Source organism: Phalangium opilio, unplaced genomic scaffold (genome assembly GCF_054372755.1).
Source record: "Phalangium opilio isolate 3A_F unplaced genomic scaffold, DU_Popi_V2 ptg000022l_1, whole genome shotgun sequence".
Taxonomy (NCBI): domain Eukaryota; kingdom Metazoa; phylum Arthropoda; class Arachnida; order Opiliones; family Phalangiidae; genus Phalangium; species Phalangium opilio.
Genome location: NW_028324154.1, coordinates 4,694,517 through 4,717,253, shown reverse-complemented (window position 1 = coordinate 4,717,253; position 22,737 = coordinate 4,694,517). Strand labels below are relative to the sequence as shown.

The 22,737-nt window shown below is 45.6% G+C and overlaps 60 non-coding genes across 60 annotated transcripts; all 60 read right to left on the bottom strand.

Moving 5' to 3' along the window:
• Positions 1 to 331: 331 nt before the first annotated feature.
• On the bottom strand, positions 332 to 403 carry TRNAP-UGG (transfer RNA proline (anticodon UGG)). Its single transcript has one exon. It is a non-coding gene; the product is annotated as a tRNA-Pro (tRNA).
• An 87-nt stretch (positions 404 to 490) lies between these two features.
• On the bottom strand, positions 491 to 562 carry TRNAP-UGG (transfer RNA proline (anticodon UGG)). Its single transcript has one exon. It is a non-coding gene; the product is annotated as a tRNA-Pro (tRNA).
• An 87-nt stretch (positions 563 to 649) lies between these two features.
• On the bottom strand, positions 650 to 721 carry TRNAP-UGG (transfer RNA proline (anticodon UGG)). Its single transcript has one exon. It is a non-coding gene; the product is annotated as a tRNA-Pro (tRNA).
• A 248-nt stretch (positions 722 to 969) lies between these two features.
• On the bottom strand, positions 970 to 1,041 carry TRNAP-UGG (transfer RNA proline (anticodon UGG)). Its single transcript has one exon. It is a non-coding gene; the product is annotated as a tRNA-Pro (tRNA).
• Positions 1,042 to 1,129: 88 nt separating this feature from the next.
• TRNAP-UGG (transfer RNA proline (anticodon UGG)) lies at positions 1,130 to 1,201 on the bottom strand. The gene has a single exon. It is a non-coding gene; the product is annotated as a tRNA-Pro (tRNA).
• A 409-nt stretch (positions 1,202 to 1,610) lies between these two features.
• On the bottom strand, positions 1,611 to 1,682 carry TRNAP-UGG (transfer RNA proline (anticodon UGG)). The gene has a single exon. It is a non-coding gene; the product is annotated as a tRNA-Pro (tRNA).
• Positions 1,683 to 1,769: 87 nt separating this feature from the next.
• Positions 1,770 to 1,841, bottom strand: TRNAP-UGG (transfer RNA proline (anticodon UGG)). Its single transcript has one exon. It is a non-coding gene; the product is annotated as a tRNA-Pro (tRNA).
• Positions 1,842 to 1,928: 87 nt separating this feature from the next.
• On the bottom strand, positions 1,929 to 2,000 carry TRNAP-UGG (transfer RNA proline (anticodon UGG)). The gene has a single exon. It is a non-coding gene; the product is annotated as a tRNA-Pro (tRNA).
• Positions 2,001 to 2,248: 248 nt separating this feature from the next.
• On the bottom strand, positions 2,249 to 2,320 carry TRNAP-UGG (transfer RNA proline (anticodon UGG)). Its single transcript has one exon. It is a non-coding gene; the product is annotated as a tRNA-Pro (tRNA).
• Positions 2,321 to 2,890: 570 nt separating this feature from the next.
• On the bottom strand, positions 2,891 to 2,962 carry TRNAP-UGG (transfer RNA proline (anticodon UGG)). Its single transcript has one exon. It is a non-coding gene; the product is annotated as a tRNA-Pro (tRNA).
• An 87-nt stretch (positions 2,963 to 3,049) lies between these two features.
• Positions 3,050 to 3,121, bottom strand: TRNAP-UGG (transfer RNA proline (anticodon UGG)). The gene has a single exon. It is a non-coding gene; the product is annotated as a tRNA-Pro (tRNA).
• An 87-nt stretch (positions 3,122 to 3,208) lies between these two features.
• Positions 3,209 to 3,280, bottom strand: TRNAP-UGG (transfer RNA proline (anticodon UGG)). The gene has a single exon. It is a non-coding gene; the product is annotated as a tRNA-Pro (tRNA).
• Positions 3,281 to 3,528: 248 nt separating this feature from the next.
• TRNAP-UGG (transfer RNA proline (anticodon UGG)) lies at positions 3,529 to 3,600 on the bottom strand. The gene has a single exon. It is a non-coding gene; the product is annotated as a tRNA-Pro (tRNA).
• Positions 3,601 to 4,329: 729 nt separating this feature from the next.
• Positions 4,330 to 4,401, bottom strand: TRNAP-UGG (transfer RNA proline (anticodon UGG)). The gene has a single exon. It is a non-coding gene; the product is annotated as a tRNA-Pro (tRNA).
• A 248-nt stretch (positions 4,402 to 4,649) lies between these two features.
• TRNAP-UGG (transfer RNA proline (anticodon UGG)) lies at positions 4,650 to 4,721 on the bottom strand. Its single transcript has one exon. It is a non-coding gene; the product is annotated as a tRNA-Pro (tRNA).
• Positions 4,722 to 4,969: 248 nt separating this feature from the next.
• TRNAP-UGG (transfer RNA proline (anticodon UGG)) lies at positions 4,970 to 5,041 on the bottom strand. Its single transcript has one exon. It is a non-coding gene; the product is annotated as a tRNA-Pro (tRNA).
• Positions 5,042 to 5,611: 570 nt separating this feature from the next.
• Positions 5,612 to 5,683, bottom strand: TRNAP-UGG (transfer RNA proline (anticodon UGG)). Its single transcript has one exon. It is a non-coding gene; the product is annotated as a tRNA-Pro (tRNA).
• An 87-nt stretch (positions 5,684 to 5,770) lies between these two features.
• TRNAP-UGG (transfer RNA proline (anticodon UGG)) lies at positions 5,771 to 5,842 on the bottom strand. Its single transcript has one exon. It is a non-coding gene; the product is annotated as a tRNA-Pro (tRNA).
• An 88-nt stretch (positions 5,843 to 5,930) lies between these two features.
• TRNAP-AGG (transfer RNA proline (anticodon AGG)) lies at positions 5,931 to 6,002 on the bottom strand. The gene has a single exon. It is a non-coding gene; the product is annotated as a tRNA-Pro (tRNA).
• Positions 6,003 to 6,251: 249 nt separating this feature from the next.
• Positions 6,252 to 6,323, bottom strand: TRNAP-AGG (transfer RNA proline (anticodon AGG)). The gene has a single exon. It is a non-coding gene; the product is annotated as a tRNA-Pro (tRNA).
• An 88-nt stretch (positions 6,324 to 6,411) lies between these two features.
• TRNAP-UGG (transfer RNA proline (anticodon UGG)) lies at positions 6,412 to 6,483 on the bottom strand. Its single transcript has one exon. It is a non-coding gene; the product is annotated as a tRNA-Pro (tRNA).
• Positions 6,484 to 6,731: 248 nt separating this feature from the next.
• Positions 6,732 to 6,803, bottom strand: TRNAP-UGG (transfer RNA proline (anticodon UGG)). Its single transcript has one exon. It is a non-coding gene; the product is annotated as a tRNA-Pro (tRNA).
• Positions 6,804 to 7,373: 570 nt separating this feature from the next.
• On the bottom strand, positions 7,374 to 7,445 carry TRNAP-AGG (transfer RNA proline (anticodon AGG)). The gene has a single exon. It is a non-coding gene; the product is annotated as a tRNA-Pro (tRNA).
• Positions 7,446 to 7,532: 87 nt separating this feature from the next.
• TRNAP-UGG (transfer RNA proline (anticodon UGG)) lies at positions 7,533 to 7,604 on the bottom strand. The gene has a single exon. It is a non-coding gene; the product is annotated as a tRNA-Pro (tRNA).
• An 88-nt stretch (positions 7,605 to 7,692) lies between these two features.
• TRNAP-AGG (transfer RNA proline (anticodon AGG)) lies at positions 7,693 to 7,764 on the bottom strand. Its single transcript has one exon. It is a non-coding gene; the product is annotated as a tRNA-Pro (tRNA).
• Positions 7,765 to 8,495: 731 nt separating this feature from the next.
• Positions 8,496 to 8,567, bottom strand: TRNAP-UGG (transfer RNA proline (anticodon UGG)). Its single transcript has one exon. It is a non-coding gene; the product is annotated as a tRNA-Pro (tRNA).
• A 408-nt stretch (positions 8,568 to 8,975) lies between these two features.
• On the bottom strand, positions 8,976 to 9,047 carry TRNAP-UGG (transfer RNA proline (anticodon UGG)). Its single transcript has one exon. It is a non-coding gene; the product is annotated as a tRNA-Pro (tRNA).
• An 88-nt stretch (positions 9,048 to 9,135) lies between these two features.
• TRNAP-AGG (transfer RNA proline (anticodon AGG)) lies at positions 9,136 to 9,207 on the bottom strand. The gene has a single exon. It is a non-coding gene; the product is annotated as a tRNA-Pro (tRNA).
• Positions 9,208 to 9,456: 249 nt separating this feature from the next.
• Positions 9,457 to 9,528, bottom strand: TRNAP-AGG (transfer RNA proline (anticodon AGG)). Its single transcript has one exon. It is a non-coding gene; the product is annotated as a tRNA-Pro (tRNA).
• An 88-nt stretch (positions 9,529 to 9,616) lies between these two features.
• On the bottom strand, positions 9,617 to 9,688 carry TRNAP-UGG (transfer RNA proline (anticodon UGG)). The gene has a single exon. It is a non-coding gene; the product is annotated as a tRNA-Pro (tRNA).
• A 248-nt stretch (positions 9,689 to 9,936) lies between these two features.
• TRNAP-UGG (transfer RNA proline (anticodon UGG)) lies at positions 9,937 to 10,008 on the bottom strand. The gene has a single exon. It is a non-coding gene; the product is annotated as a tRNA-Pro (tRNA).
• Positions 10,009 to 10,578: 570 nt separating this feature from the next.
• Positions 10,579 to 10,650, bottom strand: TRNAP-AGG (transfer RNA proline (anticodon AGG)). Its single transcript has one exon. It is a non-coding gene; the product is annotated as a tRNA-Pro (tRNA).
• An 87-nt stretch (positions 10,651 to 10,737) lies between these two features.
• On the bottom strand, positions 10,738 to 10,809 carry TRNAP-UGG (transfer RNA proline (anticodon UGG)). Its single transcript has one exon. It is a non-coding gene; the product is annotated as a tRNA-Pro (tRNA).
• Positions 10,810 to 10,897: 88 nt separating this feature from the next.
• TRNAP-AGG (transfer RNA proline (anticodon AGG)) lies at positions 10,898 to 10,969 on the bottom strand. Its single transcript has one exon. It is a non-coding gene; the product is annotated as a tRNA-Pro (tRNA).
• Positions 10,970 to 11,539: 570 nt separating this feature from the next.
• TRNAP-UGG (transfer RNA proline (anticodon UGG)) lies at positions 11,540 to 11,611 on the bottom strand. Its single transcript has one exon. It is a non-coding gene; the product is annotated as a tRNA-Pro (tRNA).
• Positions 11,612 to 11,859: 248 nt separating this feature from the next.
• Positions 11,860 to 11,931, bottom strand: TRNAP-UGG (transfer RNA proline (anticodon UGG)). Its single transcript has one exon. It is a non-coding gene; the product is annotated as a tRNA-Pro (tRNA).
• Positions 11,932 to 12,179: 248 nt separating this feature from the next.
• TRNAP-UGG (transfer RNA proline (anticodon UGG)) lies at positions 12,180 to 12,251 on the bottom strand. Its single transcript has one exon. It is a non-coding gene; the product is annotated as a tRNA-Pro (tRNA).
• Positions 12,252 to 13,302: 1,051 nt separating this feature from the next.
• TRNAP-AGG (transfer RNA proline (anticodon AGG)) lies at positions 13,303 to 13,373 on the bottom strand. Its single transcript has one exon. It is a non-coding gene; the product is annotated as a tRNA-Pro (tRNA).
• A 249-nt stretch (positions 13,374 to 13,622) lies between these two features.
• Positions 13,623 to 13,694, bottom strand: TRNAP-AGG (transfer RNA proline (anticodon AGG)). The gene has a single exon. It is a non-coding gene; the product is annotated as a tRNA-Pro (tRNA).
• Positions 13,695 to 14,103: 409 nt separating this feature from the next.
• TRNAP-UGG (transfer RNA proline (anticodon UGG)) lies at positions 14,104 to 14,175 on the bottom strand. The gene has a single exon. It is a non-coding gene; the product is annotated as a tRNA-Pro (tRNA).
• A 570-nt stretch (positions 14,176 to 14,745) lies between these two features.
• On the bottom strand, positions 14,746 to 14,816 carry TRNAP-AGG (transfer RNA proline (anticodon AGG)). The gene has a single exon. It is a non-coding gene; the product is annotated as a tRNA-Pro (tRNA).
• A 250-nt stretch (positions 14,817 to 15,066) lies between these two features.
• Positions 15,067 to 15,138, bottom strand: TRNAP-AGG (transfer RNA proline (anticodon AGG)). Its single transcript has one exon. It is a non-coding gene; the product is annotated as a tRNA-Pro (tRNA).
• A 409-nt stretch (positions 15,139 to 15,547) lies between these two features.
• TRNAP-UGG (transfer RNA proline (anticodon UGG)) lies at positions 15,548 to 15,619 on the bottom strand. Its single transcript has one exon. It is a non-coding gene; the product is annotated as a tRNA-Pro (tRNA).
• A 248-nt stretch (positions 15,620 to 15,867) lies between these two features.
• On the bottom strand, positions 15,868 to 15,939 carry TRNAP-UGG (transfer RNA proline (anticodon UGG)). The gene has a single exon. It is a non-coding gene; the product is annotated as a tRNA-Pro (tRNA).
• A 247-nt stretch (positions 15,940 to 16,186) lies between these two features.
• Positions 16,187 to 16,258, bottom strand: TRNAP-UGG (transfer RNA proline (anticodon UGG)). The gene has a single exon. It is a non-coding gene; the product is annotated as a tRNA-Pro (tRNA).
• A 1,051-nt stretch (positions 16,259 to 17,309) lies between these two features.
• TRNAP-AGG (transfer RNA proline (anticodon AGG)) lies at positions 17,310 to 17,381 on the bottom strand. The gene has a single exon. It is a non-coding gene; the product is annotated as a tRNA-Pro (tRNA).
• A 409-nt stretch (positions 17,382 to 17,790) lies between these two features.
• Positions 17,791 to 17,862, bottom strand: TRNAP-UGG (transfer RNA proline (anticodon UGG)). The gene has a single exon. It is a non-coding gene; the product is annotated as a tRNA-Pro (tRNA).
• A 248-nt stretch (positions 17,863 to 18,110) lies between these two features.
• On the bottom strand, positions 18,111 to 18,182 carry TRNAP-UGG (transfer RNA proline (anticodon UGG)). Its single transcript has one exon. It is a non-coding gene; the product is annotated as a tRNA-Pro (tRNA).
• A 248-nt stretch (positions 18,183 to 18,430) lies between these two features.
• TRNAP-UGG (transfer RNA proline (anticodon UGG)) lies at positions 18,431 to 18,502 on the bottom strand. Its single transcript has one exon. It is a non-coding gene; the product is annotated as a tRNA-Pro (tRNA).
• Positions 18,503 to 19,393: 891 nt separating this feature from the next.
• TRNAP-AGG (transfer RNA proline (anticodon AGG)) lies at positions 19,394 to 19,464 on the bottom strand. The gene has a single exon. It is a non-coding gene; the product is annotated as a tRNA-Pro (tRNA).
• A 250-nt stretch (positions 19,465 to 19,714) lies between these two features.
• Positions 19,715 to 19,786, bottom strand: TRNAP-AGG (transfer RNA proline (anticodon AGG)). Its single transcript has one exon. It is a non-coding gene; the product is annotated as a tRNA-Pro (tRNA).
• A 409-nt stretch (positions 19,787 to 20,195) lies between these two features.
• On the bottom strand, positions 20,196 to 20,267 carry TRNAP-UGG (transfer RNA proline (anticodon UGG)). The gene has a single exon. It is a non-coding gene; the product is annotated as a tRNA-Pro (tRNA).
• Positions 20,268 to 20,354: 87 nt separating this feature from the next.
• Positions 20,355 to 20,426, bottom strand: TRNAP-UGG (transfer RNA proline (anticodon UGG)). Its single transcript has one exon. It is a non-coding gene; the product is annotated as a tRNA-Pro (tRNA).
• A 248-nt stretch (positions 20,427 to 20,674) lies between these two features.
• On the bottom strand, positions 20,675 to 20,746 carry TRNAP-AGG (transfer RNA proline (anticodon AGG)). Its single transcript has one exon. It is a non-coding gene; the product is annotated as a tRNA-Pro (tRNA).
• Positions 20,747 to 20,834: 88 nt separating this feature from the next.
• Positions 20,835 to 20,906, bottom strand: TRNAP-UGG (transfer RNA proline (anticodon UGG)). Its single transcript has one exon. It is a non-coding gene; the product is annotated as a tRNA-Pro (tRNA).
• A 248-nt stretch (positions 20,907 to 21,154) lies between these two features.
• On the bottom strand, positions 21,155 to 21,226 carry TRNAP-UGG (transfer RNA proline (anticodon UGG)). Its single transcript has one exon. It is a non-coding gene; the product is annotated as a tRNA-Pro (tRNA).
• Positions 21,227 to 21,796: 570 nt separating this feature from the next.
• TRNAP-AGG (transfer RNA proline (anticodon AGG)) lies at positions 21,797 to 21,868 on the bottom strand. The gene has a single exon. It is a non-coding gene; the product is annotated as a tRNA-Pro (tRNA).
• An 89-nt stretch (positions 21,869 to 21,957) lies between these two features.
• Positions 21,958 to 22,029, bottom strand: TRNAP-AGG (transfer RNA proline (anticodon AGG)). Its single transcript has one exon. It is a non-coding gene; the product is annotated as a tRNA-Pro (tRNA).
• Positions 22,030 to 22,278: 249 nt separating this feature from the next.
• TRNAP-UGG (transfer RNA proline (anticodon UGG)) lies at positions 22,279 to 22,350 on the bottom strand. The gene has a single exon. It is a non-coding gene; the product is annotated as a tRNA-Pro (tRNA).
• Positions 22,351 to 22,438: 88 nt separating this feature from the next.
• Positions 22,439 to 22,510, bottom strand: TRNAP-AGG (transfer RNA proline (anticodon AGG)). The gene has a single exon. It is a non-coding gene; the product is annotated as a tRNA-Pro (tRNA).
• Positions 22,511 to 22,737: the final 227 nt, after the last annotated feature.

Sequence of the window (22,737 nt, the reverse complement as noted above, 5' to 3'; positions counted from 1 at the left end):
GCAAAAACTCGGGTCCGTCCGGGATTTTAACCCGGGACCACTCGCACCCTAAGCGAGTATCATACCCCTAGACCAACGGACGAAGTATGACACTGAAACATGCTCAACTCGTAGTCCTACAATTTAACTCGTTGAATTTAAATAGTCACCAAATTACTTCTGCAAAACTCGGGTCCGTCCGGGATTTGAACCCGGGACCACTCGCACCCAAAGCGAGTCTCATACCCCTTGACTAACGGACCATGTATGAAACTAAAACATGCTCTACTCATAGGCTTACCCTGTAGTTAGTTGCATTTAAATAGTCACTAAATTACCTCTGCAAAAACTCGGGTCCGTCCGGGATTTGAACCCGGGACCACTCGCACCCAAAGCGAGTATCATACCCCTAGACCAACAGACCATGTATGTAATAAAACATGCTCAACTAATAGGCCTACCCTGTAGATAGTTGCATTTAAATAGTCACTAAATTACTTCTGCAAAACTCGGGTCCGTCCGGGATTTGAACCCGGGACCACTCGCACCCAAAGCGAGTATCATACCCCTAGACCAACGGACCGTGTATGAAATGAAACATGCTCAACTCATAGGCCTACCCCGTAGTTAGTTGCATTTAAATAGTCACCAATTTACTTCTGCAAAACTCGGGTCCGTCCGGGATTTGAACCCGGGACCACTCGCACCCAAAGCGAGTATCATACCCCTAGACCAACGGACCATGTATGAAATAAAACATGCTCAACTCATAAGCCTAACCCGTAGTTAGTTGCATTTAAATAGTCACTAAATTACCTCTGCAAAAACTCGGGTCCGTCCGGGATTTGAACTTGGGACCATTCGCACCCTAAGCGAGTATCATACCCCTAGACCAAAGGACCATGTATGAAACTAAAACATGCTCTACTCATAGGCCTACCCTGTAGTTAGTTGCATTTAAATAGTCACCAATTTACTTCTGCAAAACTCGGGTCCGTCCGGGATTTGAACCCGGGACCACTCGCACCCAAAGCGAGTATCATACCCCTAGACCAACGGACCATGTATGATATAAAACATGCTCAACTCATAAGCCTAACCCGTAGTTAGTTGCATTTAAATAGTCACTAAATTACCTCTGCAAAAACTCGGGTCCGTCCGGGATTTGAACCCGGGACCACTCGCACCCAAAGCGAGTATCATACCCCTAGACCAACGGACCATGTATGATATAAAACATGCTCAACTCATAAGCCTAACCCGTAGTTAGTTGCATTTAAATAGTCACTAAATTACTTCTGCAAAAACTCGGGTCCGTCCGGGATTTTAACCCGGGACCACTCGCACCCTAAGCGAGTATCATACCCCTAGACCAACGGACGAAGTATGACACTGAAACATGCTCAACTCGTAGTCCTACAATTTAACTCGTTGAATTTAAATAGTCACCAAATTACTTCTGCAAAACTCGGGTCCGTCCGGGATTTGAACCCGGGACCACTCGCACCCAAAGCGAGTCTCATACCCCTTGACTAACGGACCATGTATGAAACTAAAACATGCTCTACTCATAGGCTTACCCTGTAGTTAGTTGCTATTAAATAGTCACTAAATTACCTCTGCAAAAACTCGGGTCCGTCCGGGATTTGAACCCGGGACCACTCGCACCCAAAGCGAGTATCATACCCCTAGACCAACAGACCATGTATGTAATAAAACATGCTCAACTAATAGGCCTACCCTGTAGATAGTTGCATTTAAATAGTCACTAAATTACTTCTGCAAAACTCGGGTCCGTCCGGGATTTGAACCCGGGACCACTCGCACCCAAAGCGAGTATCATACCCCTAGACCAACGGACCGTGTATGAAATGAAACATGCTCAACTCATAGGCCTACCCCGTAGTTAGTTGCATTTAAATAGTCACCAATTTACTTCTGCAAAACTCGGGTCCGTCCGGGATTTGAACCCGGGACCACTCGCACCCAAAGCGAGTATCATACCCCTAGACCAACGGACCATGTATGAAATAAAACATGCTCAACTCATAAGCCTAACCCGTAGTTAGTTGCATTTAAATAGTCACTAAATTACCTCTGCAAAAACTCGGGTCCGTCCGGGATTTGAACTTGGGACCATTCGCACCCTAAGCGAGTATCATACCCCTAGACCAAAGGACCATGTATGAAACTAAAACATGCTCTACTCATAGGCCTACCCTGTAGTTAGTTGCATTTAAATAGTCACCAATTTACTTCTGCAAAACTCGGGTCCGTCCGGGATTTGAACCCGGGACCACTCGCACCCAAAGCGAGTATCATACCCCTAGACCAACGGACCATGTATGATATAAAACATGCTCAACTCATAAGCCTAACCCGTAGTTAGTTGCATTTAAATAGTCACTAAATTACCTCTGCAAAAACTCGGGTCCGTCCGGGATTTGAACTTGGGACCATTCGCACCCTAAGCGAGTATCATACCCCTAGACCAACGGACCATATATGAATCTGAAACATGCTCTACTCATAGGCCTACCCTGTAGTTAGTTGCATTTAAATAGTCACTAAATTACTTCTGCAAAAACTCGGGTCCGTCCGGGATTTTAACCCGGGACCACTCGCACCCTAAGCGAGTATCATACCCCTAGACCAACGGACGAAGTATGACACTGAAACATGCTCAACTCGTAGTCCTACAATTTAACTCGTTGAATTTAAATAGTCACCAAATTACTTCTGCAAAACTCGGGTCCGTCCGGGATTTGAACCCGGGACCACTCGCACCCAAAGCGAGTCTCATACCCCTTGACTAACGGACCATGTATGAAACTAAAACATGCTCTACTCATAGGCTTACCCTGTAGTTAGTTGCATTTAAATAGTCACTAAATTACCTCTGCAAAAACTCGGGTCCGTCCGGGATTTGAACCCGGGACCACTCGCACCCAAAGCGAGTATCATACCCCTAGACCAACAGACCATGTATGTAATAAAACATGCTCAACTAATAGGCCTACCCTGTAGATAGTTGCATTTAAATAGTCACTAAATTACTTCTGCAAAACTCGGGTCCGTCCGGGATTTGAACCCGGGACCACTCGCACCCAAAGCGAGTATCATACCCCTAGACCAACGGACCGTGTATGAAATGAAACATGCTCAACTCATAGGCCTACCCCGTAGTTAGTTGCATTTAAATAGTCACCAATTTACTTCTGCAAAACTCGGGTCCGTCCGGGATTTGAACCCGGGACCACTCGCACCCAAAGCGAGTATCATACCCCTAGACCAACGGACCATGTATGAAATAAAACATGCTCAACTCATAAGCCTAACCCGTAGTTAGTTGCATTTAAATAGTCACTAAATTACCTCTGCAAAAACTCGGGTCCGTCCGGGATTTGAACTTGGGACCATTCGCACCCTAAGCGAGTATCATACCCCTAGACCAAAGGACCATGTATGAAACTAAAACATGCTCTACTCATAGGCCTACCCTGTAGTTAGTTGCATTTAAATAGTCACCAATTTACTTCTGCAAAACTCGGGTCCGTCCGGGATTTGAACCCGGGACCACTCGCACCCAAAGCGAGTATCATACCCCTAGACCAACGGACCATGTATGATATAAAACATGCTCAACTCATAAGCCTAACCCGTAGTTAGTTGCATTTAAATAGTCACTAAATTACCTCTGCAAAAACTCGGGTCCGTCCGGGATTTGAACTTGGGACCATTCGCACCCTAAGCGAGTATCATACCCCTAGACCAACGGACCATATATGAATCTGAAACATGCTCTACTCATAGGCCTACCCTGTAGTTAGTTGCATTTAAATAGTCACTAAATTACTTCTGCAAAAACTCGGGTCCGTCCGGGATTTTAACCCGGGACCACTCGCACCCTAAGCGAGTATCATACCCCTAGACCAACGGACGAAGTATGACACTGAAACATGCTCAACTCGTAGTCCTACAATTTAACTCGTTGAATTTAAATAGTCACCAAATTACTTCTGCAAAACTCGGGTCCGTCCGGGATTTGAACCCGGGACCACTCGCACCCAAAGCGAGTCTCATACCCCTTGACTAACGGACCATGTATGAAACTAAAACATGCTCTACTCATAGGCTTACCCTGTAGTTAGTTGCATTTAAATAGTCACTAAATTACTTCTGCAAAACTCGGGTCCGTCCTGGATTCGAACCCGGGACCACTCGCACCCTAAGCAAGTATCATACCCCTAGACCAAAGGACCATGTATGAAACTAAAACATGCTCTACTCATAGGCCTACCCTGTAGTTAGTTGCATTTAAATAGTCACCAATTTACTTCTGCAAAACTCGGGTCCGTCCGGGATTTGAACCCGGGACCACTCGCACCCAAAGCGAGTATCATACCCCTAGACCAACGGACCATGTATGAAATAAAACATGCTCAACTCATAAGCCTAACCCGTAGTTAGTTGCATTTAAATAGTCACTAAATTACCTCTGCAAAAACTCGGGTCCGTCCGGGATTTGAACTTGGGACCATTCGCACCCTAAGCGAGTATCATACCCCTAGACCAACTGACCATGTATGAAACTAAAACATGCTCTACTCATAGGCCTACCCTGTAGTTAGTTGCATTTAAATAGTCACCAATTTACTTCTGCAAAACTCGGGTCCGTCCGGGATTTGAACCCGGGACCACTCGCACCCAAAGCGAGTATCATACCCCTAGACCAACGGACCATGTATGTAATAAAACATGCTCAACTCTTAGGCCTACCCTGTAGATAGCTGCATTTAAATAGTCACTAAATTACCTCTGCAAAAACTCGGGTCCGTCCTGGATTCGAACCCGGGACCACTCGCACCCTAAGCAAGTATCATACCCCTAGACCAAAGGACCATGTATGAAACTAAAACATGCTCTACTCATAGGCCTACCCTGTAGTTAGTTGCATTTAAATAGTCACCAATTTACTTCTGCAAAACTCGGGTCCGTCCGGGATTTGAACCCGGGACCACTCGCACCCAAAGCGAGTATCATACCCCTAGACCAACGGACCATGTATGAAATAAAACATGCTCAACTCATAAGCCTAACCCGTAGTTAGTTGCATTTAAATAGTCACTAAATTACCTCTGCAAAAACTCGGGTCCGTCCGGGATTTGAACTTGGGACCATTCGCACCCTAAGCGAGTATCATACCCCTAGACCAACGGACCATATATGAATCTGAAACATGCTCTACTCATAGGCCTACCCTGTAGTTAGTTGCATTTAAATAGTCACTAAATTACTTCTGCAAAAACTCGGGTCCGTCCGGGATTTTAACCCGGGACCACTCGCACCCTAAGCGAGTATCATACCCCTAGACCAACGGACGAAGTATGACACTGAAACATGCTCAACTCGTAGTCCTACAATTTAACTCGTTGAATTTAAATAGTCACCAAATTACTTCTGCAAAATTCGGGTCCGTCCGGGATTTGAACCCGGGACCACTCGCACCCAAAGCGAGTCTCATACCCCTTGACTAACGGACCATGTATGAAACTAAAACATGCTCTACTCATAGGCTTACCCTGTAGTTAGTTGCATTTAAATAGTCACTAAATTACCTCTGCAAAAACTCGGGTCCGTCCGGGATTTGAACCCGGGACCACTCGCACCCAAAGCGAGTATCATACCCCTAGACCAACAGACCATGTATGTAATAAAACATGCTCAACTAATAGGCCTACCCTGTAGATAGTTGCATTTAAATAGTCACTAAATTACTTCTGCAAAACTCGGGTCCGTCCGGGATTTGAACCCGGGACCACTCGCACCCAAAGCGAGTATCATACCCCTAGACCAACGGACCGTGTATGAAATGAAACATGCTCAACTCATAGGCCTACCCCGTAGTTAGTTGCATTTAAATAGTCACTAAATTACCTCTGCAAAAACTCGGGTCCGTCCGGGATTTGAACCCGGGACCATTCGCACCCTAAGCGAGTATCATACCCCTAGACCAACGGACCATGTATGAAACTGAAACATGCTCTACTCATAGGCCTACCCTGTAGTTAGTTGCATTTAAATAGTCACTAAATTACTTCTGCAAAAACTCGGGTCCGTCCGGGATTTTAACCCGGGGCCACTCGCACCCTAAGCGAGTATCATACCCCTAGAACAACGGACGAAGTATGACACTGAAACATGCTCAACTCGTAGTCCTACAATTTAACTCGTTGCATTTAAATAGTCACCAAATTACTTCTGCAAAACTCGCGTCCGTCCGGGATTTGAACCCGGGACCACTCGCATCCTAAGCGAGTATCATACCCCTAGACCAACGGACGAAGTATGACTCTGAAACATGCTCAACTCGTAGTCCTACAATTCAACTCGTTGCATTTAAATAGTCACAAAATTACTTCTGCAAAACTCGGGTCCGTCCGGGATTTGAACCCGGGACCACTCGCACCCAAAGCGAGTATCATACCCCTAGACCAACGGACCATGTATGTAATAAAACATGCTCAACTCATAGGCCTACCCTGTAGATAGTTGCATTTAAATAGTCACTAAATTACCTCTGCAAAAACTCGGGTCCGTCCTGGATTCGAACCCGGGACCACTCGCACCCTAAGCAAGTATCATACCCCTAGACCAAAGGACCATGTATGAAACTAAAACATACTCTACTCATAGGCCTACCCTGTAGTTAGTTGCATTTAAATAGTCACCAATTTACTTCTGCAAAACTCGGGTCCGTCCGGGATTTGAACCCGGGACCACTCGCACCCAAAGCGAGCATCATACCCCTTGACCAACGGACCATGTATGAAATAAAACATGCTCAACTCATAGGCCTACCCGGTAGTTAGTTGCATTTAAATAGTCACTAAATTACCTCTGCAAAAACTCGGGTCCGTCCGGGATTTGAACTTAGGACCATTCGCACCCTAAGCGAGTATCATACCCCTAGACCAACGGACCATGTATGAAACTGAAACATGCTCTACTCATAGGCCTACCCTGTAGTTAGTTGCATTTAAATAGTCACTAAATTACTTCTGCAAAAACTCGGGTCCGTCCGGGATTTTAACCCGGGACCACTCGCACCCTAAGCGAGTATCATACCCCTAGACCAACGGACGAAGTATGACACTGAAACATGCTCAACTCGTAGTCCTACAATTAAACTCGTTGCAATTAAATAGTCACCAAATTACTTCTGCAAAACTCGGGTCCGTCCGGGATTTGAACCCGGGACCACTCGCACCCAAAGCGAGTCTCATACCCCTTGACTAACGGACCATGTATGAAACTAAAACATGCTCTACTCATAGGCTTACCCTGTAGTTAGTTGCATTTAAATAGTCACTAAATTACCTCTGCAAAAACTCGGGTCCGTCCGGGATTTGAACCCGGGACCACTCGCACCCTAAGCGAGTATCATACCCCTAGACCAACGGACCGTGTATGTAATAAAACATGCTCAACTAATAGGCCTACCCTGTAGATAGTTGCATTTAAATAGTCACTAAATTACTTCTGCAAAACTCGGGTCCGTCCGGGATTTGAACCCGGGACCACTCGCACCCAAAGCGAGTATCATACCCCTAGACCAACGGACCATGTATGAAATAAAACATGCTCAACTCATAAGCCTACCCCGTAGTTAGTTGCATTTAAATAGTCACTAAATTACCTCTGCAAAAACTCGGGTCCGTCCGGGATTTGAACCCGGGACCATTCGCACCCTAAGCGAGTATCATACCCCTAGACCAACGGACCATGTATGAAACTGAAACATGCACTACTCATAGGCCTACCCTGTAGTTAGTTGCATTTAAATAGTCACTAAATTACCTCTGCAAAAACTCGGGTCCGACCGGGATTTGAACCCGGGACCACTCGCACCCAAAGCGAGTCTCATACCCCTTGACTAACGGACCATCTATGAAACTAAAACATGCTCTACTCATAGGCTTACCCTGTAGTTAGTTGCATTTAAATAGTCACTAAATTACCTCTGCAAAAACTCGCGTCCGTCCGGGATTTGAACCAGGGACCACTCGCACCCTAAGCGAGTATCATACCCCTAAACCAACGGGCCATGTATGAAGCTAAAACATGCTCTACTCATAGTCCTACCCTGTAGTTAGTTGCATTTAAATAGTCACAAAATTACCTCTGCAAAAACTCGGGTCCGTCCGGGATTTGAACCCGGGACCACTCGCACCCTAAGCAAGTATCATACCCCTAGACTAAAGGACCATGTATGTAATAAAACATGCTCAACTCTTAGGCCTACCCTGTAGATAGCTGCATTTAAATAGTCACTAAATTACCTCTGCAAAAACTCGGGTCCGTCCTGGATTCGAACCCGGGACCACTCGCACCCTAAGCAAGTATCATACCCCTAGACCAAAGGACCATGTATGAAACTAAAACATGCTCTACTCATAGGCCTACCCTGTAGTTAGTTGCATTTAAATAGTCACCAATTTACTTCTGCAAAACTCGGGTCCGTCCGGGATTTGAACCCGGGACCACTCGCACCCAAAGCGAGTATCATACCCCTAGACCAACGGACCATGTATGAAATAAAACATGCTCAACTCATAAGCCTAACCCGTAGTTAGTTGCATTTAAATAGTCACTAAATTACCTCTGCAAAAACTCGGGTCCGTCCGGGATTTGAACTTGGGACCATTCGCACCCTAAGCGAGTATCATACCCCTAGACCAACTGACCATGTATGAAACTAAAACATGCTCTACTCATAGGCCTACCCTGTAGTTAGTTGCATTTAAATAGTCACCAATTTACTTCTGCAAAACTCGGGTCCGTCCGGGATTTGAACCCGGGACCACTCGCACCCTAAGCAAGTATCATACCCCTAGACCAAAGGACCATGTATGAAACTAAAACATGCTCTACTCATAGGCCTACCCTGTAGTTAGTTGCATTTAAATAGTCACTAAATTACTTCTGCAAAACTCGGGTCCGTCCGGGATTTGAACCCGGGACCACTCGCACCCAAAGCGAGTATCATACCCCTAGACCAACGGACCGTGTATGAAATGAAACATGCTCAACTCATAGGCCTACCCCGTAGTTAGTTGCATTTAAATAGTCACTAAATTACCTCTGCAAAAACTCGGGTCCGTCCGGGATTTGAACCCGGGACCATTCGCACCCTAAGCGAGTATCATACCCCTAGACCAACGGACCATGTATGAAACTGAAACATGCTCTACTCATAGGCCTACCCTGTAGTTAGTTGCATTTAAATAGTCACTAAATTACTTCTGCAAAAACTCGGGTCCGTCCGGGATTTTAACCCGGGGCCACTCGCACCCTAAGCGAGTATCATACCCCTAGAACAACGGACGAAGTATGACACTGAAACATGCTCAACTCGTAGTCCTACAATTTAACTCGTTGCATTTAAATAGTCACCAAATTACTTCTGCAAAACTCGCGTCCGTCCGGGATTTGAACCCGGGACCACTCGCATCCTAAGCGAGTATCATACCCCTAGACCAACGGACGAAGTATGACTCTGAAACATGCTCAACTCGTAGTCCTACAATTCAACTCGTTGCATTTAAATAGTCACAAAATTACTTCTGCAAAACTCGGGTCCGTCCGGGATTTGAACCCGGGACCACTCGCACCCAAAGCGAGTATCATACCCCTAGACCAACGGACCATGTATGTAATAAAACATGCTCAACTCATAGGCCTACCCTGTAGATAGTTGCATTTAAATAGTCACTAAATTACCTCTGCAAAAACTCGGGTCCGTCCTGGATTCGAACCCGGGACCACTCGCACCCTAAGCAAGTATCATACCCCTAGACCAAAGGACCATGTATGAAACTAAAACATACTCTACTCATAGGCCTACCCTGTAGTTAGTTGCATTTAAATAGTCACCAATTTACTTCTGCAAAACTCGGGTCCGTCCGGGATTTGAACCCGGGACCACTCGCACCCAAAGCGAGCATCATACCCCTTGACCAACGGACCATGTATGAAATAAAACATGCTCAACTCATAGGCCTACCCGGTAGTTAGTTGCATTTAAATAGTCACTAAATTACCTCTGCAAAAACTCGGGTCCGTCCGGGATTTGAACTTGGGACCATTCGCACCCTAAGCGAGTATCATACCCCTAGACCAACGGACCATGTATGAAACTGAAACATGCTCTACTCATAGGCCTACCCTGTAGTTAGTTGCATTTAAATAGTCACTAAATTACTTCTGCAAAAACTCGGGTCCGTCCGGGATTTTAACCCGGGACCACTCGCACCCTATGCGAGTATCATACCCCTAGACCAACGGACGAAGTATGACACTGAAACATGCTCAACTCGTAGTCCTACAATTAAACTCGTTGCAATTAAATAGTCACCAAATTACTTCTGCAAAACTCGGGTCCGTCCGGGATTTGAACCCGGGACCACTCGCACCCAAAGCGAGTCTCATACCCCTTGACTAACGGACCATGTATGAAACTAAAACATGCTCTACTCATAGGCTTACCCTGTAGTTAGTTGCATTTAAATAGTCACTAAATTACCTCTGCAAAAACTCGGGTCCGTCCGGGATTTGAACCCGGGACCACTCGCACCCTAAGCGAGTATCATACCCCTAGACCAACGGACCGTGTATGTAATAAAACATGCTCAACTAATAGGCCTACCCTGTAGATAGTTGCATTTAAATAGTCACTAAATTACTTCTGCAAAACTCGGGTCCGTCCGGGATTTGAACCCGGGACCACTCGCACCCAAAGCGAGTATCATACCCCTAGACCAACGGACCATGTATGAAATAAAACATGCTCAACTCATAAGCCTACCCCGTAGTTAGTTGCATTTAAATAGTCACTAAATTACCTCTGCAAAAACTCGGGTCCGTCCGGGATTTGAACCCGGGACCATTCGCACCCTAAGCGAGTATCATACCCCTAGACCAACGGACCATGTATGAAACTGAAACATGCACTACTCATAGGCCTACCCTGTAGTTAGTTGCATTTAAATAGTCACTAAATTACCTCTGCAAAAACTCGCGTCCGTCCGGGATTTGAACCAGGGACCACTCGCACCCTAAGCGAGTATCATACCCCTAAACCAACGGGCCATGTATGAAGCTAAAACATGCTCTACTCATAGTCCTACCCTGTAGTTAGTTGCATTTAAATAGTCACAAAATTACCTCTGCAAAAACTCGGGTCCGTCCGGGATTTGAACCCGGGACCACTCGCACCCTAAGCAAGTATCATACCCCTAGACTAAAGGACCATGTATGTAATAAAACATGCTCAACTCTTAGGCCTACCCTGTAGATAGCTGCATTTAAATAGTCACTAAATTACCTCTGCAAAAACTCGGGTCCGTCCTGGATTCGAACCCGGGACCACTCGCACCCTAAGCAAGTATCATACCCCTAGACCAAAGGACCATGTATGAAACTAAAACATGCTCTACTCATAGGCCTACCCTGTAGTTAGTTGCATTTAAATAGTCACCAATTTACTTCTGCAAAACTCGGGTCCGTCCGGGATTTGAACCCGGGACCACTCGCACCCAAAGCGAGTATCATACCCCTAGACCAACGGACCATGTATGAAATAAAACATGCTCAACTCATAAGCCTAACCCGTAGTTAGTTGCATTTAAATAGTCACTAAATTACCTCTGCAAAAACTCGGGTCCGTCCGGGATTTGAACTTGGGACCATTCGCACCCTAAGCGAGTATCATACCCCTAGACCAACTGACCATGTATGAAACTAAAACATGCTCTACTCATAGGCCTACCCTGTAGTTAGTTGCATTTAAATAGTCACCAATTTACTTCTGCAAAACTCGGGTCCGTCCGGGATTTGAACCCGGGACCACTCGCACCCAAAGCGAGTATCATACCCCTAGACCAACGGACCATGTATGTAATAAAACATGCTCAACTCTTAGGCCTACCCTGTAGATAGCTGCATTTAAATAGTCAATAAATTACCTCTGCAAAAACTCGGGTCCGTCCTGGATTCGAACCCGGGACCACTCGCACCCTAAGCAAGTATCATACCCCTAGACCAAAGGACCATGTATGAAACTAAAACATGCTCTACTCATAGGCCTACCCTGTAGTTAGTTGCATTTAAATAGTCACCAATTTACTTCTGCAAAACTCGGGTCCGTCCGGGATTTGAACCCGGGACCACTCGCACCCAAAGCGAGTATCATACCCCTAGACCAACGGACCATGTATGAAATAAAACATGCTCAACTCATAAGCCTAACCCGTAGTTAGTTGCATTTAAATAGTCACTAAATTACCTCTGCAAAAACTCGGGTCCGTCCGGGATTTGAACTTGGGACCATTCGCACCCTAAGCGAGTATCATACCCCTAGACCAACTGACCATGTATGAAACTGAAACATGCACTACTCATAGGCCTACCCTGTAGTTAGTTGCATTTAAATAGTCACTAAATTACTTCTGCAAAAACTCGGGTCCGTCCGGGATTTTAACCCGGGACCACTCGCACCCTAAGCGAGTATCATACCCCTTGACCAACGGACGAAGTATGACACTGAAACATGCTCAACTCGTAGTCCTACAATTTAACTCGTTGCATTTAAATAGTCACCAAATTACTTCTGCAAAACTCGGGTCCGACCGGGATTTGAACCCGGGACCACTCGCACCCAACGCGAGTCTCATACCCCTTGACTAACGGACCATCTATGAAACTAAAACATGCTCTACTCATAGGCTTACCCTGTAGTTAGTTGCATTTAAATAGTCACTAAATTACCTCTGCAAAAACTCGCGTCCGTCCTTGATTCGAACCCGGGACCACTCGCACCCTAAGCAAGTATCATACCCCTAGACCAAAGGACCATGTATGAAACTAAAACATGCTCTACTCATAGGCCTACCCTGTAGTTAGTTGCATTTAAATAGTCACCAATTTACATCTGCAAAACTCGGGTCCGTCCGGGATTTGAACCCGGGACCACTCGCACCCAAAGCGAGTATCATACCCCTAGTCCAACGGACCATGTATGAAACAAAACATGCTCAACTCATAGGCCTACCCTGTAGTTAGTTGTATTTAAATAGTCACTAAATTACCTCTGCAAAAACTCGGTTCCGTCCGGGATTTGAACCCGGGACCACTCTTGCCCTAAGCGAGTATCATACCCCTAGACCAACGGACCATGTATGAAACAAAAACATGCTCTACTCATAGTCCTACCCTGTAGTTAGTTGTATTTAAATAGTCACTAAATTACCTCTGCAAAAACTCGGGTCCGTCCGGGATTTGAACCCGGGACCACTCGCACCCTAAGCGAGTATCATACCCTAGATCAACGGACCATGTATGAAACTGAAACATGCACTACTCATAGGCCTACCCTGTAGTTAGTTTCATTTAAATAGTCATAAATTACCTCTGCAAAAACTCGCGTCCGTCCGGGATTTGAACCAGGGACCACTCGCACCCTAAGCGAGTATCATACCCCTAAACCAACGGGCCATGTATGAAGCTAAAACATGCTCTACTCATAGTCCTACCCTGTAGTTAGTTGCATTTAAATAGTCACTAAATTACCTCTGCAAAAACTCGGGTCCGTCCGGGATTTGAACCAGGGACCACTCGCACCCTAAGCGAGTATCATACCCCTAGACCAACGGACCATGTATGAAACTAAAACATGCTCTACTCATAGTCCTACCCTGTAGTTAGTTGCATTTAAATAGTCACTAAATTACCTCTGCAAAAACTAGGGACCGTCCGGGATTTAAACCCGTGACCACTCGCACCCAAAGCGAGTATCATACCCCTTGACAAACGGACCATGTATGTAATAAAACATGCTCAACTCATAGGCCTACCCTGTAGATAGTTGCATTTAAATAGTCACTAAATTACCTCTGCAAAAACTAGGGTCCGTCCGGGATTTGAACCCGGGACCACTCAAACCCGAAGCGAGTATCATACCCCTAGACCAACGGACGAAGTATGACACTGAAACATGCTCAACTCGTAGTCCTACAATTTAACTCGTTGCATTTAAATAGTCACCAAATTACTTCTGCAAAACTCGGGTCCGTCCGGGATTTGAACCCGGGACCACTCGCACCCAAAGCGAGTATCATACCCCTTGACTAACGGACCATCTATGAAACTAAAACATGCTCTACTCATAGGCTTACCCTGTAGTTAGTTGCATTTAAATAGTCACTAAATTACCTCTGCAAAAACTCGCGTCCGTCCTTGATTCGAACCCGGGACCACTCGCACAGTAAGCAAGTATCATACCCCTAGACCAAAGGACCATGTATGAAACTAAAACATGCTCTACTCATAGGCCTACCCTGTAGTTAGTTGCATTTAAATAGTCACCAATTTACATCTGCAAAACTCGGGTCCGTCCGGGATTTGAACCCGGGACCACTCGCACCCAAAGCGAGTATCATACCCCTAGTCCAACGGACCATGTATGAAACAAAACATGCTCAACTCATAGGCCTACCCTGTAGTTAGTTGTATTTAAATAGTCACTAAATTACCTCTGCAAAAACTCGGTTCCGTCCGGGATTTGAACCCGGGACCACTCTTACCCTAAGCGAGTATCATACCCCTAGACCAACGGACCATGTATGAAACAAAAACATGCTCTACTCATAGTCCTACCCTGTAGTTAGTTGTATTTAAATAGTCACTAAATTACCTCTGCAAAAACTCGGGTCCGTCCGGGATTTGAACCCGGGACCACTCGCACCCTAAGCGAGTATCATACCCTAGATCAACGGACCATGTATGAAACTGAAACATGCACTACTCATAGGCCTACCCTGTAGTTAGTTTCATTTAAATAGTCACTAAATTACCTCTGCAAAAACTCGCGTCCGTCCGGGATTTGAACCAGGGACCACTCGCACCCTAAGCGAGTATCATACCCCTAAACCAACGGGCCATGTATGAAGCTAAAACATGCTCTACTCATAGTCCTACCCTGTAGTTAGTTGCATTTAAATAGTCACTAAATTACCTCTGCAAAAACTCGGGTCCGTCCGGGATTTGAACCAGGGACCACTCGCACCCTAAGCGAGTATCATACCCCTAGACCAACGGACCATGTATGTAACTAAAACATGCTCTACTCATAGTCCTACCCTGTAGTTAGTTGCATTTAAATAGTCACTAAATTACCTCTGCAAAAACTAGGGACCGTCCGGGATTTAAACCCGTGACCACTCGCACCCAAAGCGAGTATCATACCCCTTGACAAACGGACCATGTATGTAATAAAACATGCTCAACTCATAGGCCTACCCTGTAGATAGTTGCATTTAAATAGTCACTAAATTACCTCTGCAAAAACTAGGGTCCGTCCGGGATTTGAACCCGGGACCACTCAAACCCGAAGCGAGTATCATACCCCTAGACCAACGGACGAAGTATGACACTGAAACATGCTCAACTCGTAGTCCTACAATTTAACTCGTTGCATTTAAATAGTCACCAAATTACTTCTGCAAAACTCGGGTCCGTCCGGGATTTGAACCCGGGACTACTCGCACCCAAAGCGAGTATCATACCCCTAGACCAACGGACCGTGTATGAAATAAAACATGCTCTACTCATAGGCCTACCCTGTAGTTAGTTGCATTTAAATAGTCACTAAATTACTTCTGCAAAAACTCGGTTCCGTCCGGGATTTTAACCCGGGACCACTCGCACCCTAAGCGAGTATCATACCCCTTGACCAACGGACGAAGTATGACACTGAAACATGCTCAACTCGTAGTCCTACAATTTAACTCGTTGCATTTAAATAGTCACCAAATTACTTCTGCAAAACTCGGGTCCGTCCGGGATTTGAACCCGGGACCACTCGCACCCAAAGCGAGTATCATACCCCTAGACCAACGGACCATGTATGTAATAAAACATGCTCAACTCTTAGGCCTACCCTGTAGATAGCTGCATTTAAATAGTCACTAAATTACCTCTGCAAAAACTCGGGTCCGTCCTGGATTCGAACCCGGGACCACTCGCACCCTAAGCAAGTATCATACCCCTAGACCAAGGACCATGTATGAAACTAAAACATGCTCTACTCATAGGCCTACCCTGTAGTTAGTTGCATTTAAATAGTCACCAATTTACTTCTGCAAAACTCGGGTCCGTCCGGGATTTGAACCCGGGACCACTCGCACCCAAAGCGAGTATCATACCCCTAGACCAACGGACCATGTATGAAATAAAACATGCTCAACTCATAAGCCTAACCCGTAGTTAGTTGCATTTAAATAGTCACTAAATTACCTCTGCAAAAACTCGGGTCCGTCCGGGATTTGAACTTGGGACCATTCGCACCCTAAGCGAGTATCATACCCCTAGACCAACTGACCATGTATGAAACTGAAACATGCACTACTCATAGGCCTACCCTGTAGTTAGTTGCATTTAAATAGTCACTAAATTACTTCTGCAAAAACTCGGGTCCGTCCGGGATTTTAACCCGGGACCACTCGCACCCTAAGCGAGTATCATACCCCTTGACCAACGGACGAAGTATGACACTGAAACATGCTCAACTCGTAGTCCTACAATTTAACTCGTTGCATTTAAATAGTCACCAAATTACTTCTGCAAAACTCGGGTCCGACCGGGATTTGAACCCGGGACCACTCGCACCCAACGCGAGTCTCATACCCCTTGACTAACGGACCATCTATGAAACTAAAACATGCTCTACTCATAGGCTTACCCTGTAGTTAGTTGCATTTAAATAGTCACTAAATTACCTCTGCAAAAACTCGCGTCCGTCCTTGATTCGAACCCGGGACCACTCGCACCCTAAGCAAGTATCATACCCCTAGACCAAAGGACCATGTATGAAACTAAAACATGCTCTACTCATAGGCCTACCCTGTAGTTAGTTGCATTTAAATAGTCACCAATTTACATCTGCAAAACTCGGGTCCGTCCGGGATTTGAACCCGGGACCACTCGCACCCAAAGCGAGTATCATACCCCTAGTCCAACGGACCATGTATGAAACAAAACATGCACTACTCATAGGCCTACCCTGTAGTTAGTTTCATTTAAATAGTCACTAAATTACCTCTGCAAAAACTCGCGTCCGTCCGGGATTTGAACCAGGGACCACTCGCACCCTAAGCGAGTATCATACCCCTAAACCAACGGGCCATGTATGAAGCTAAAACATGCTCTACTCATAGTCCTACCCTGTAGTTAGTTGCATTTAAATAGTCACTAAATTACCTCTGCAAAAACTCGGGTCCGTCCGGGATTTGAACCAGGGACCACTCGCACCCTAAGCGAGTATCATACCCCTAGACCAACGGACCATGTATGAAACTAAAACATGCTCTACTCATAGTCCTACCCTGTAGTTAGTTGCATTTAAATAGTCACTAAATTACCTCTGCAAAAACTAGGGACCGTCCGGGATTTAAACCCGTGACCACTCGCACCCAAAGCGAGTATCATACCCCTTGACAAACGGACCATGTATGTAATAAAACATGCTCAACTCATAGGCCTACCCTGTAGATAGTTGCATTTAAATAGTCACTAAATTACCTCTGCAAAAACTAGGGTCCGTCCGGGATTTGAACCCGGGACCACTCAAACCCGAAGCGAGTATCATACCCCTAGACCAACGGACGAAGTATGACACTGAAACATGCTCAACTCGTAGTCCTACAATTTAACTCGTTGCATTTAAATAGTCACCAAATTACTTCTGCAAAACTCGGGTCCGTCCGGGATTTGAACCCGGGACCACTCGCACCCAAAGCGAGTATCATACCCCTAGACCAACGGACCGTGTATGAAATAAAACATGCTCTACTCATAGGCCTACCCTGTAGTTAGTTGCATTTAAATAGTCACTAAATTACTTCTGCAAAAACTCGGGTCCGTCCGGGATTTTAACCCGGGACCACTCGCACCCTAAGCGAGTATCATACCCCTTGACCAACGGACGAAGTATGACACTGAAACATGCTCAACTCGTAGTCCTACAATTTAACTCGTTGCATTTAAATAGTCACCAAATTACTTCTGCAAAACTCGGGTCCGTCCGGGATTTGAACCCGGGACCACTCGCACCCAAAGCGAGTATCATACCCCTAGACCAACGGACCATGTATGTAATAAAACATGCTCAACTCTTAGGCCTACCCTGTAGATAGCTGCATTTAAATAGTCACTAAATTACCTCTGCAAAAACTCGGGTCCGTCCTGGATTCGAACCCGGGACCACTCGCACCCTAAGCAAGTATCATACCCCTAGACCAAAGGACCATGTATGAAACTAAAACATGCTCTACTCATAGGCCTACCCTGTAGTTAGTTGCATTTAAATAGTCACCAATTTACTTCTGCAAAACTCGGGTCCGTCCGGGATTTGAACCCGGGACCACTCGCACCCAAAGCGAGTATCATACCCCTAGACCAACGGACCATGTATGAAATAAAACATGCTCAACTCATAAGCCTAACCCGTAGTTAGTTGCATTTAAATAGTCACTAAATTACCTCTGCAAAAACTCGGGTCCGTCCGGGATTTGAACTTGGGACCATTCGCACCCTAAGCGAGTATCATACCCCTAGACCAACTGACCATGTATGAAACTGAAACATGCACTACTCATAGGCCTACCCTGTAGTTAGTTGCATTTAAATAGTCACTAAATTACTTCTGCAAAAACTCGGGTCCGTCCGGGATTTTAACCCGGGACCACTCGCACCCTAAGCGAGTATCATACCCCTTGACCAACGGACGAAGTATGACACTGAAACATGCTCAACTCGTAGTCCTACAATTTAACTCGTTGCATTTAAATAGTCACCAAATTACTTCTGCAAAACTCGGGTCCGACCGGGATTTGAACCCGGGACCACTCGCACCCAACGCGAGTCTCATACCCCTTGACTAACGGACCTTCTATGAAACTAAAACATGCTCTACTCATAGGCTTACCCTGTAGTTAGTTGCATTTAAATAGTCACTAAATTACCTCTGCAAAAACTCGCGTCCGTCCTTGATTCGAACCCGGGACCACTCGCACCCTAAGCAAGTATCATACCCCTAGACCAAAGGACCATGTATGAAACAAAACATGCTCAACTCATAGGCCTACCCTGTAGTTAGTTGTATTTAAATAGTCACTAAATTACCTCTGCAAAAACTCGGTTCCGTCCGGGATTTGAACCCGGGACCACTCTTACCCTAAGCGAGTATCATACCCCTAGACCAACGGACCATGTATGAAACAAAAACATGCTCTACTCATAGTCCTACCCTGTAGTTAGTTGTATTTAAATAGTCACTAAATTACCTCTGCAAAAACTCGGGTCCGTCCGGGATTTGAACCCGGGACCACTCGCACCCTAAGCGAGTATCATACCCTAGATCAACGGACCATGTATGAAACTGAAACATGCACTACTCATAGGCCTACCCTGTAGTTAGTTTCATTTAAATAGTCACTAAATTACCTCTGCAAAAACTCGCGTCCGTCCGGGATTTGAACCAGGGACCACTCGCACCCTAAGCGAGTATCATACCCCTAAACCAACGGGCCATGTATGAAGCTAAAACATGCTCTACTCATAGTCCTACCCTGTAGTTAGTTGCATTTAAATAGTCACTAAATTACCTCTGCAAAAACTCGGGTCCGTCCGGGATTTGAACCAGGGACCACTCGCACCCTAAGCGAGTATCATACCCCTAGACCAACGGACCATGTATGAAACTAAAACATGCTCTACTCATAGTCCTACCCTGTAGTTAGTTGCATTTAAATAGTCACTAAATTACCTCTGCAAAAACTAGGGACCGTCCGGGATTTAAACCCGTGACCACTCGCACCCAAAGCGAGTATCATACCCCTTGACAAACGGACCATGTATGTAATAAAACATGCTCAACTCATAGGCCTACCCTGTAGATAGTTGCATTTAAATAGTCACTAAATTACCTCTGCAAAAACTAGGGTCCGTCCGGGATTTGAACCCGGGACCACTCAAACCCGAAGCGAGTATCATACCCCTAGACCAACGGACGAAGTATGACACTGAAACATGCTCAACTCGTAGTCCTACAATTTAACTCGTTGCATTTAAATAGTCACCAAATTACTTCTGCAAAACTCGGGTCCGTCCGGGATTTGAACCCGGGACCACTCGCACCCAAAGCGAGTATCATACCCCTAGACCAACGGACCATGTATGTAATAAAACATGCTCAACTAATAGGCCTACCCTGTAGATAGTTGCATTTAAATAGTCACTAAATTACTTCTGCAAATCTCGGGTCCGTCCGGGATTTGAACCCGGGACCACTCGCACCCAAAGCGAGTATCATACCCCTAGACCAACGGACCGTGTATGAAATAAAACATGCTCTACTCATAGGCCTACCCTGTAGTTAGTTGCATTTAAATAGTCACTAAATTACTTCTGCAAAAACTCGGGTCCGTCCGGGATTTTAACCCGGGACCATTCGCACCCTAAGCGAGTATCATACCCCTAGAACAACGGACGAAGTATGACACTGAAACATGCTCAACTCGTAGTCCTACAATTTAACTCGTTGCATTTAAATAGTCACCAAATTACTTCTGCAAAACTCGCGTCCGTCCGGGATTTGAACCCGGGACCACTCGCATCCTAAGCGAGTATCATACCCCTAGACCAACGGACGAAGTATGACTCTGAAACATGCTCAACTCGTAGTCCTACAATTCAACTCGTTGCATTTAAATAGTCACAAAATTACTTCTGCAAAACTCGGGTCCGTCCGGGATTTGAACCCGGGACCACTCGCACCCAAAGCGAGTATCATACCCCTAGACCAACGGACCATGTATGTAATAAAACATGCTCAACTCATAGGCCTACCCTGTAGATAGTTGCATTTAAATAGTCACTAAATTACCTCTGCAAAAAATAGGGTCCGTCCTGGATTCGAACCCGGGACCACTCGCACCCTAAGCAAGTATCATACCCCTAGACCAAAGGACCATGTATGAAACTAAAACATGCTCTACTCATAGGCCTACCCTGTAGTTAGTTGCATTTAAATAGTCACCAATTTACTTCTGCAAAACTCGGGTCCGTCCGGGATTTGAACCCGGGACCACTCGCACCCAAAGCGAGTATCATACCCCTTGACCAACGGACCATGTATGAAATAAAACATGCTCAACTCATAGGCCTACCCCGTAGTTAGTTGCATTTAAATAGTCACTAAATTACCTCTGCAAAAACTCGGGTCCGTCCGGGATTTGAACTTGGGACCATTCGCACCCTAAGCGAGTATCATACCCCTAGACCAACGGACCATGTATGAAACTGAAACATGCTCTACTCATAGGCCTACCCTGTAGTTAGTTGCATTTAAATAGTCACTAAATTACTTCTGCAAAAACTCGGGTCCGTCCGGGATTTTAACCCGGGACCACTCGCACCCTAAGCGAGTATCATACCCCTAGACCAACGGAAGAAGTATGACACTGAAACATGCTCAACTCGTAGTCCTACAATTTAACTCGTTGCATTTAAATAGTCACCAAATTACTTCTGCAAAACTCGGGTCCGTCCGGGATTTGAACCCGGGACCACTCGCACCCAAAGCGAGTCTCATACCCCTTGACTAACGGACCATGTATGAAACTAAAACATGCTCTACTCATAGGCTTACCCTGTAGTTAGTTGCATTTAAATAGTCACTAAATTACCTCTGCAAAAACTCGGGTCCGTCCGGGATTTGAACCCGGGACCACTCGCACCCTAAGCGAGTATCATACCCCTAGACCAACGGACCATGTATGAAACTAAAACATGCTCTACTCATAGTCCTACCCTGTAGTTAGTTGTATTTAAATAGTCACTAAATTACCTCTGCAAAAACTCGGGTCCGTCCGGGATTTGAATCCGGGACCACTCGCACCCTAAGCGAGTATCATACCCCTAGACCAACGGACCATGTATGAAACTAAAACATGCTCTACTCATAGTCCTACCCTGTATTTAGTTGCATTTAAATAGTCACTAAATTACCTCTGCAAAAACTAGGGTTCGTCCGGGATTTAAACCCGGGACCACTCAAACCCGAAGCGAGTATCATACCCCTAGACCAACGGACGAAGTATGACACTGAAACATGCTCAACTCGTAGTCCTACAATTTAACTCGTTGCATTTAAATAGTCACCAAATTACTTCTGCAAAACTCGGGTCCGTCCGGGATTTGAACCCGGGACCACTCGCACCCAAAGCGAGTATCATACCCCTAGACCAACGGACCATGTATGTAATAAAACATGCTCAACTAATAGGCCTACCCTGTAGATAGTTGCATTTAAATAGTCACTAAATTACCTCTGCAAAAACTCGGGTCCGTCCGGGATTTGAACCCGGGACCATTCGCACCCTAAACGAGTATCATACCCCTAGACCAACGGACCATGTATGAAACTGAAACATGCTCTACTCATAGGCCTACCCTGTAGTTAGTTGCATTTAAATAGTCACTAAATTACTTCTGCAAAAACTCGGGTCCGTCCGGGATTTTAACCCGGGGCCACTCGCACCCTAAGCGAGTATCATACCCCTAGAACAACGGACGAAGTATGACACTGAAACATGCTCAACTCGTAGTCCTACAATTTAACTCGTTGCATTTAAATAGTCA